Genomic DNA, 9632 nt, shown 5'->3' on the forward strand with positions numbered 1-9632 from the left:
TATATATATATTGCAATTATTATGAGGGGGAATGTAGTTCAATTTGACATATACAGCCATAAATATAAGCCTTGTGCTTCTGGCTGTACCTTTCAGTCCAACAGTTTAAACTGCTGTAGAGTTTTGAAGTGTTGATAACTAAACATATGATGACTGACTGAATAAATACAATTCAATCAGTCTACTGAATCTTTTCCTGCACCTTCCTACCTCCACTCATAAACAAGACTCACAGATACTTTAACTCCTCATGAGGCAGATTGAGCCCTGAAAGAGATAGAATAAGTTATTTATTATTTTTAAAGTTTCTAATCTTTCTTTTTCTGACTGATACATATGTTCAGTCACTTTGAGACTCTCTTAAAAAATTGATTCCTTTATTGGTGATTGTTTTTTGTTTTATTTCATCTCAACACTTATTATAGCTTGTTTTCTGCTGTACTTTCCCTAATAAAAAAAGAAAATTTGAAATTCAAGGCAATAAACACTATTAGATCAGAGAAAGTCAAGCCATGGGATGAATAGGATGAAGCGTTAACACGTTTTTGTCAAAGTTTAAATTCAACTTTTGCCACAAGCGCTGCAGCATACACTAACTGTTTTGCGGCGGATGTGTTAAAATAAGGAGACATTTCGTTTTTCTGTGCTTCTAGGCTCAGAGCGAGTCCAATTAAATTTATTTTTATCATCGTTGAAAAGCAGACACTTTGTGTGGCTTGTGCCATGTCAGAAAACAACAACATCAACACTTAGTTATGACGCAAAGATGCAGCTCATTAGGAAGTCAAGTAGACTAAATGAAAAGGTTTTAATGGTAATATTTATGTGATATTGTGATGTAAATATACTTTTACAGAACATTTCTATCCACAAATAAAAAAAACACAAAATCCTTTTTTTTTTTTCTTTTCTAGAAGTACATGTTTATTTAGAAAACCTCCTGACTCAAGGAAAAGCTCCACGACGCTCGAGGCCTGCCGAAGTTGGAGAATAAATTTGTGCGGCTGTGCCTCGAGTACATTTTCTTCCACTGAACTTTTCCTGAAGAGTTGTTCCTCTAGATGGAAAGTCTAAAAATACTCTGTCATTCTGAGCACATCTTTATGTTTGTAAGACACTGCAGGGGAAGGAGGGAACCGGCAAGAAGCTCCAGTGAGTTAAATGTTTCAGCCCTCGTTGCACCAAAACATGACAACCTCCCAGTGAACCCCGGGAGCCGTTTGGTGGGTTTGAAACCAGTGCTTCTTGATTAAAGCCATTTTTTAAAAATCAGATACATAAAATTACATCTACTGAAAAATTATCTTAAAATTATTTAAACAGTTAACTTAAATTCAAAAGTTAAATCATAAGAATGACAAATGTTTCTTGGTCCTAAAAGCTCCTGTCCTCAAGCAGCAGTGAGAAGAAACCGACAAGTGATGATGACAGATGTCCGTCCACTCAGGTGCAGGTGGATGATTGATAACGTTCAGTCAATTTACTTTTACTGTTCGAGATCTTTTGCTCTAAATCAGAGGGACCCAAAGTGGGACCCGTGGGCCAGAATTAGCCCTCCATGCCATTTGATTCAGCCTACCAACATTTGTCGTCGGTATTAGGTTGTAATCTCCTGTCTTATGTAGAAACACTATTTCCACTTACCATATTTTCAAGTATAATACATAAAATTTAATCCATAAAATCATCCATAAAGTTGGGGGGTAGTATTATACTCGGATAAATATTTTTACTCATGTATTTCAACCGAAATATCAGCTTCATTCACAAAATGCCTGAGTCTGGAAATGAGACCACGACGTAAAAGGCAGCTGAAGCGAGCTTACCTGCGACACTCCGTCATGAATCAGAGCGAGATAACAGATCCAAGCAGGCGACATGATGTGAAAAAAGGGGGGAAAAGCAATCCTGCTGCTCAGTAATGATAACGAACTAATGACATTAGCGTGTGACCGGGCCGCTCCTGGTACAACAACAAACACACATGTCCGTCTGTAATGGTGGCCATCTACCGGTGTTCTGAAAAGGTTTGTATTCCTGAAAAAGTTACCCCACCAGAGGGGGAGCTCGCGAGTAGGAAGTAATCTGCCTTTCCCCCACAAGATGGCCCAAATCTCATGTGATGTCCTGACTTTTATGTTGGCGCATCCTGGTGGACTATGTGTAAAATGCCAGAATTCTGCTACAAAGCTCAGTTTGCTGATTTATATTTGTGTTGTCAAAATACCTTTTTGTACATATGTTGTTAAAATAAAATGAACAGTCCAATGATCATTTTACTGATATGTATAAAGACTGCAAAGGCTGAAAAATCTTGAAGTCTGTATAAAATTGGAGGTAGATTGAGGATTTAATTCTTTATGCTTTTTAAGCTCAAAAAAGGGGGGTCGTATTATACATGAGATCATATTATACATGAATAAATACGGTAGTCTTTTCAACAATTGGTTCAAAGTACATGGAGCTGTGGTCAGAAAGTCTAAACTCATGGTCCTCACTTTATCTTTGAATTATGTTATGATTAAACAAATTAAATGTAACTACAAGAGACATTTAGATTAGGTTAAAGCACACATATAGATTTGCACCTTATAAGACCACTACTCAACTTTTAATATGTGAAAAGTCCCATGAGCCTTTGGTGCCAAAGCATATGTTGAATTTTCTCCACAACCATGGGCTGAAAAAACAGAAGAATGTGGGCAACCACACTGGCTGCTAGCTTAAACATAAAAAATAAAACAACTTTACTTAAGAAGTATTTGCATTTCATGCATTATGTTATGGCATTTGGCCCGCGGCCCTCAGGTTGCTTTTAATTTTGGCTATCTCAGGAAAAATGTTTGGGCGCCCCTGCTCTAAATGAAAAAAAATAATTAATTAATTAATTAACTAATTAAAAAAGTTTTATGAACATTGCATCAGCTGACATTAAACAGTTGTAAATTAGACTTTTGTTATAAAGCAAAATAAAAGCAAAGACTTTTAATTCATAAAACAATCAAAACAACAAAATAATCAGTTTCACAACAATAATTTTGTTTTTAAAAATAGACAATAAAAATGTCATGAAAAAAACTAATGGGCTTTGGTGTCCTGATAAACAGCTTATGTAACATCCAAAGCCTGCCGTTACAGAAGCTGGCTTCTTTCTGATTTTTTAATTAGATTACACAAAGCTCGATGTAGAGGAGGACATTAAAAATGCCAGGATTTGGGTCTTCAAAGACTCCTGCTGGGACCACCGTGGTGTCATGAGTCACTTTGGTGAGACTTCAGGTGAAACCCCGGCCCCCCCTGTGGTGCCGATTCTGAACCTTCCTGCCAGTAATTATTTCTCAACAGCTAGAATATTATCATTGACCTGATTTGCACTGCAGCTAATGGATAAGTTATGCCACCAATTTGCATTTGAGTTAAGATTTCATAAAATAAAAAGATGTGAACACACAAACCTACATTATTATTGAAATAAGGATGTTTGAGTTGTTCTGGCTCCTTCCTGTTTTTTTTTTTTTTTTTTTTTTTTCTGACAGAAATAAATCAAGTTACACCGGAATCCACTATAATCAATCTACAATAAAACATTTTAAATCCATCTCGTCACATCCGGTGAAGCTAATTGTGTGTTTTTATTTACTGACAAAGTTTTTAAAGGAAGTTTGAGATTTCCAACCAAATGCAAATCACTGACCAGTTAAAATTTTAACATTTAATAACTTGCAAACGTTCATGCTTGAACCGTTTATTTTGTTTGGTTGTTTTGCAACCACGCACTAAAGAAAAGTAAAAAAAAAGGTAAAAAATGGATGGACTTTTTAAATTCTTTTAGGTTGCATTTCAGTGTTTTAAAGGAGATAACACTGCACAGAACATGAGCTCAGCTCTGATTCAGTTTAATCAAAAGGGAAGTGAAGTTTATTAAAGGAAAAGGGAATAATTTCAATTTTTCAAGAGCACAATATTACCTTTAAGACCAAGAACAATTTCTCTCACAGAAAAGTTATTGAAGTCTCAAAACTGACGTTTTCTACATACAGATCACCTGAAACCAAAGTTAACAAACTGATTCCATAATGCACTAAAAGCCACATATCTGTAAAATTATTTCCCCAGTGGTTTACGACTGTAATTATTCAGCCTTCTGCCCATGAGCAGAAACAAACTGATATCTTATAAATACAATTAATCACATTGGTTTTAAAACCAGCTCATTAGATGTTTCACAAAAACAAAGTGAAAGTAATCTCTGTCTCCCTGTAAACATGTTGGGGAAAAAAAACCTTTTTAGTTTTGTTTTGTAAATCATGAAATCAGGAGACAAAACATCTAAAAACAAGCACAGCATATTCAATTATCAGGAACTGGCATAACAGAAAAGTGTAAAAATAAAAAACACACCACCAAACATTAATAACAAAAAAGAAAAAAAGAAACAGATTTCTTGCTATTGGTAACCAAACCTGTACAAGAAAACAGATTAGTGGTTAAAAGTTTCTAAAATCAAACTGAAAGTTAAGCAAAAACACAAAAAGGATTATGAGAGAATTATCCTTACTCAACAGAATAAGACCAATTAAAAAAATCAAAACTCATAACAAATTTCAGACTATAAAATCGAGGCAAATAAGTTAACGAATGGGACAGGGTCAATTTTCTTAATGACTCTGGTTAACTCAAGCATCATTTATATAAAATAAATCTGTGAAGTTTGAAATGCATCAACATCTTCTCAAGTTCTCCAATAAATGTAGGATTTAGGGCAGTTTTGCTAATGCTAACGTAACGCGTTTAGATGTTAAAGAAATAAGATGCATTTTTATTAACTCTGGTATCAAAGGCAAAAGGTGCATTTGAGGAGTCATTTTAAAATTTTGGTTTTAACTTTCAGAGTACTTCATGGTCAGGCCCCCAAATACATACTGGACCTTCTGAAGCCTCTTTGTCCATCCAGGACTTTGAGGTCTTCTAATCAAATGCTGCTGGTGGTCCCTCAAACTCATTATAAAACCACTGGAGATAAAGCTTTTCAGGTGGTGGCCCTGAGGCTCTGGAACGCTCTCACACTGTCCCTTCACTGTTCAGATTCTTCTGACTCTTTTAAGAAACATATTAAGACATTTTTATTCAGACAGGCTTTTAGTTAATGTGCTTTTTATTGTGTTCTAATTGTTGCTTTTTAAATTTGTGATCTGTTTTATTGTTTGTAGTTATTTTGCTCTCTGTTAAGCACTTTGTGATGTTTGTGTCTGTGAAAGGAGCTATAGAAATAAAGTTTACTTACTTACAATAAAGTTTTTATTGGTGATTTGTGTTATTTCTTTGTCAAATTAAGAAAATATTGCATGAATCAGAACTTCTTGAATATCTGTTGATCCAATCTGTCATGGCTAATAGACCTTAGCCAAAACAAAAAAGACAGTGACTTTATCAGAATGACAAACATACAGCGGGTAAAATAAGTATTGAACACGTCACCATTTTTCTCAGTAAATATATTACTAGAGGTGCTAATGACATGAAATTTTCACCAATTGTCGGTAACAACCCAAGTGATCCATACATACAAAGAAATCAAACCATAAATGTCCAGAAATGAAGTTATTTGTAATAATGTGGAATGGCACAGGGAAAAAGTATTGAACACATGAAGAAAGGGAGGTGTAAAAAGGCATGGAAAGCCAAGACACCAGCTGAACTCTCTCAGTAATTAGAAAGCAAGCCTGCCTCTTGTCGGTGCAAGTTAATATCAGCTGGTTCAGTCCCAAATGATGACCAGGTATCACACAAGAACCATCTGATGATGGGTAAAAGTAAAGAGCTCTCTCAAGACCTTCACAACCTTATTGTTGCAAAGCATAATGATGGCATCGGTTACAGAAGAATGTCTAAACTTCTGAAGGTTCCAGTGAGCACTGTTGGGGCCATAATTCAGAAGTGGAAAGAACATTATTTCACCATAAACCGACCACGACCAGGTGCTCCTCACAAGATTTCTGACAGATGAGTGAAAAGAATGACCAGAAGAGTTGTCCAAGAGCCAAGGACCACTTGTGGAGAGCTTCAGAAAGACCTGGAATTAGCAAGTACGATTGTTTCAAAGAAAACAATAAGTAATGCACTGAACCACCATGGCCTGTATGCACGCTCACCACGCAAGACTCCACTGCTGAAGAAACAGCATGTTGAAGCTCCTTTAAAGTTTGCTGCACAACATTTAAACAAGCCTGTGTAATACTGGGAGAATATAGTCTGGTCAGATGAGACCAACACTGAACTGTTTGGATGCCAGAATACACATCATGTTTGGAGGTCAAATGGCACTGCACATCAGCCCAAAAACACCATACCAACAGTGAAGTTTGGAGGTGGGAACATCATGGTGTGGGGCTGTTTTTCAGCATATGGTACTGGCAAACTTCAAATAATTGAAGGAAGGATGAGTGGAAAAATGTACAGAGACATTCTTACTAAAAATCTGCTTCCATCTACCAGGATGATGAAGATGAAACGTGGCTGGACATTTCAGCAAGACAATGAGCCCACACACAAAGCCAAGGAAACTCTCAGTTGGTTTCAGAGAAAGAAACTAAAGCTGCTGGAATGGCCCAGCCAATCACCTGACCTGAATCCAACAGAAAATCTATGGAAAGAACTAAAGATCAGAGTTCATAGAAGAGGTCCACGAAACCTTCAAGATTTGAAGACTGTTTGTGTGGAAGAATGGGCCAAAATCACACCTGAGCAATGCATGCCACTAGTTTCTCCATACAGGAGGCGTCTTGAAGCTGTCATTGACAACAAAGGCTTTTGTACAAAGTATTAGACAAATTTCAGTAAGTGTGTTCAATACTTTTTCCCTGTGCCATTCCACATTATTACAAATAACTTCATTTCTGGACATTTATGGTTTGATTTCTTTGTATGTATGGATCACTTGGGTTGTTACCGACATCTGGTGAAAATTTCATGTCATTAGCACCTCTAGTAATATATTTACTGAGAAAAATGGTGACGTGTTCAATACTTATTTTACCCGCTGTAAGGCTAACCTCTGAGGTGGTAGCTGGGTTAGCAGTAGTTCTTCACACACGTGATGATGAGTGGTAACACATTGCACAATACTCCATGTTAGGGCTACAACTCTGTTTTAAACTCAAGCTTTAAAAGAGAAAGCTAGCCCTTGAGCTTAGCGAGTAAAACAAAATAAAATATCTAAATGTTAGTCCAAAAATAAAATAAAAAGAACACTGAAGCTCAATCTGATACAATCTTAAACATGTGTTTTTGGAACAAGGGCGGACAGATTGAAGGTAGCTTTCTCTGTTTCTCCACATCACGGTTGCTGCCCTTTGGCTGTCTGTGGAAGATCAAGTCAGACTGATCAGTTCAGCAAAGACATAAAAAAACCTCTGAGCCTCGGTGCACCCAAGGAGCTGATTCCCTGTTGAGAGACAGCCAGAGAATCTGCTCTCTAATAACAGCAGTGGTGACGCAGCACACAGCCTTGATTCCAGACCGGCAAATCAGCGTGACAGCTACTTTAAGCTGCACATCATTGCTTCAGGCACCCCCTCCATCAGCGCCTGCCCCGTCCCGTGTTGGTGCCAGGGAATGTGGCGTGAATTAAAATTCTTTAAAGTGCTGTAGTACATGACACGACCGAGCCACCCAGTTCGAGCGAGTTACAGTCGGGGGGAGAGAGGCTGCCGGGACCGATGGAGATAATTAATGAGTGCGCAAAGGCAGCAGGGAAAACTGCAGACAGATTTTATGAAACTTTCAAGACTCCAATTGTAAAATTAGGTCAGAGTCACTGATAGCTTATAAAAAACTGAAAGCAATTCATCACTGAAGCTTATGAGCAAAAGGCAACTATATATAGCTCTAATGAAGACTGAAATAAATACTGTATGAACTCAATTTAACTTTATTGGTAAAGCACCTCTCAAATAACTCAAAGCACTTTACAGAGCAAAAAGAAAAATAAATCAGTTTATTTATTTGCCATTTTCAGCTGGCTTCAGTAAATCGATTTTTAGTTCCAGACAAACACTTGGTGATTACTTTGAGAGTTTAATTAAAAGCTGACTAGGTGTTTATAATATTTTAACAGATAGTCAAACAGGCACACACAAACATGAGTAAAAGTATTGTACCCCTCCTCACCCTCGATGGTGGCCGATAAATTTATAGTATTTCTGAGAAAAAGTTTTAGAAGCATTGTTGTTGAATTACCTTGAGTTCAGTTTGGTTTATCTGTAGTCTCAATTTAAAACAAAATCTCTGGATATCAAATGTAACATAAGTCAAAATACTTCATTCTGAGAAATACATACTGTATGTTTACTGGACAGCGTGGTGTCATGGTCACACATACACAGCTGTTGTTTCATTTTCATCTGCTCAGGAGAAATAAAAGTAAATAACAGTCAGTCACATTTTTTTTTGTGAAAAGTAGTAACGGTTCAAAAATCATCTTTTGCAAAATGATAAAACACACTGGAAATAAAAATACCTTTAAAAAGGAAAACCATGTTATTAATTCTTTTCTTCTTTTATAACGAATGACAACAGATTAAAACAGACTGACTTGTCAGTATTATCTTGACAAGGACAGTTTAATGAAAGCAAAAATAGAATTTGTCTCTAAAAACGCTTTTTCAGAACAAAATTCAGTTACTTAGGAGACATGACCGGTGTCAGGGGTCATTCATGAAACACGTGTAACTCGGTATTTCATGAGAAGTAAAAACATACATGGCCACATGCTTCTCTCAGCAGGTGGTGAATCAGAATGTGTCATCTGGATGAGCTCTTATCTAACATCTAAACTTTGTTAATTTGTCGTCCTAAAAATTGCCACATTTCCAGATGTGCTGATGTCCTTTTGAAAGATAGTTTAGGGGAAAAAAATTGTCAAGTGTATTTTGGCAGAGAAACTTATACCCATCTGAAAAAAAGAAAAACAAAAAGGCAATACCACCCCCCCCAAAAAAAAAAAATTAATAAATAAATAAATAAACAAAAATAAAACAAACCCATGGGTCATATCCCACTTAACCCACACTGCAAATTACGGCCGTGTTGCAAAGAATAAACTCAAAAACACTGAACATGATCCTGGTGTTGTAAATACAGTGTAGAACCTAAATGCTGATTTTCTGATGATTCAGTCATCAGTCTCAGTGAGATAAAGAATAAGCTGAATTTTGACAAGTTTGTAAGACAATTTGCAATAAATTAAATAATAAAAACTGCACAGCTGCATCTGTCATTAATCTGCTGATGAGAAACTAAACCTTCCCCTCCCGTGATCATGGACACTCCTAACTCTAAATAAAAGGTTGCAAAGTTTTTAAGCAGTTTGTTGGTAGAGGCTGCTTCTCAGCAGATCCTCCATAAGTCTCCCAGAGAGATTCAACCCACCTCATCTCCAACTCCCCCGGCCCCCACATGCTCACTCCTCTCACGCACGGACCCAGTTCCATTAAAAAACGTGGGGGAGCAGGAGGTAACTGGATCGCTGCAGGCTCATCAGAGTGGCTTGATATAATGAAGAACACATGGTTCAGCAGGAGGCATGTGTGTGTGTGTGTGTGTGTGTGTGTGTGTGTGTGTGTGTGTGTGTG

This window comes from Austrofundulus limnaeus, unplaced genomic scaffold (genome assembly GCF_001266775.1).
Source record: "Austrofundulus limnaeus strain Quisiro unplaced genomic scaffold, Austrofundulus_limnaeus-1.0 Scaffold290, whole genome shotgun sequence".
Lineage (NCBI taxonomy): Eukaryota > Metazoa > Chordata > Actinopteri > Cyprinodontiformes > Rivulidae > Austrofundulus > Austrofundulus limnaeus.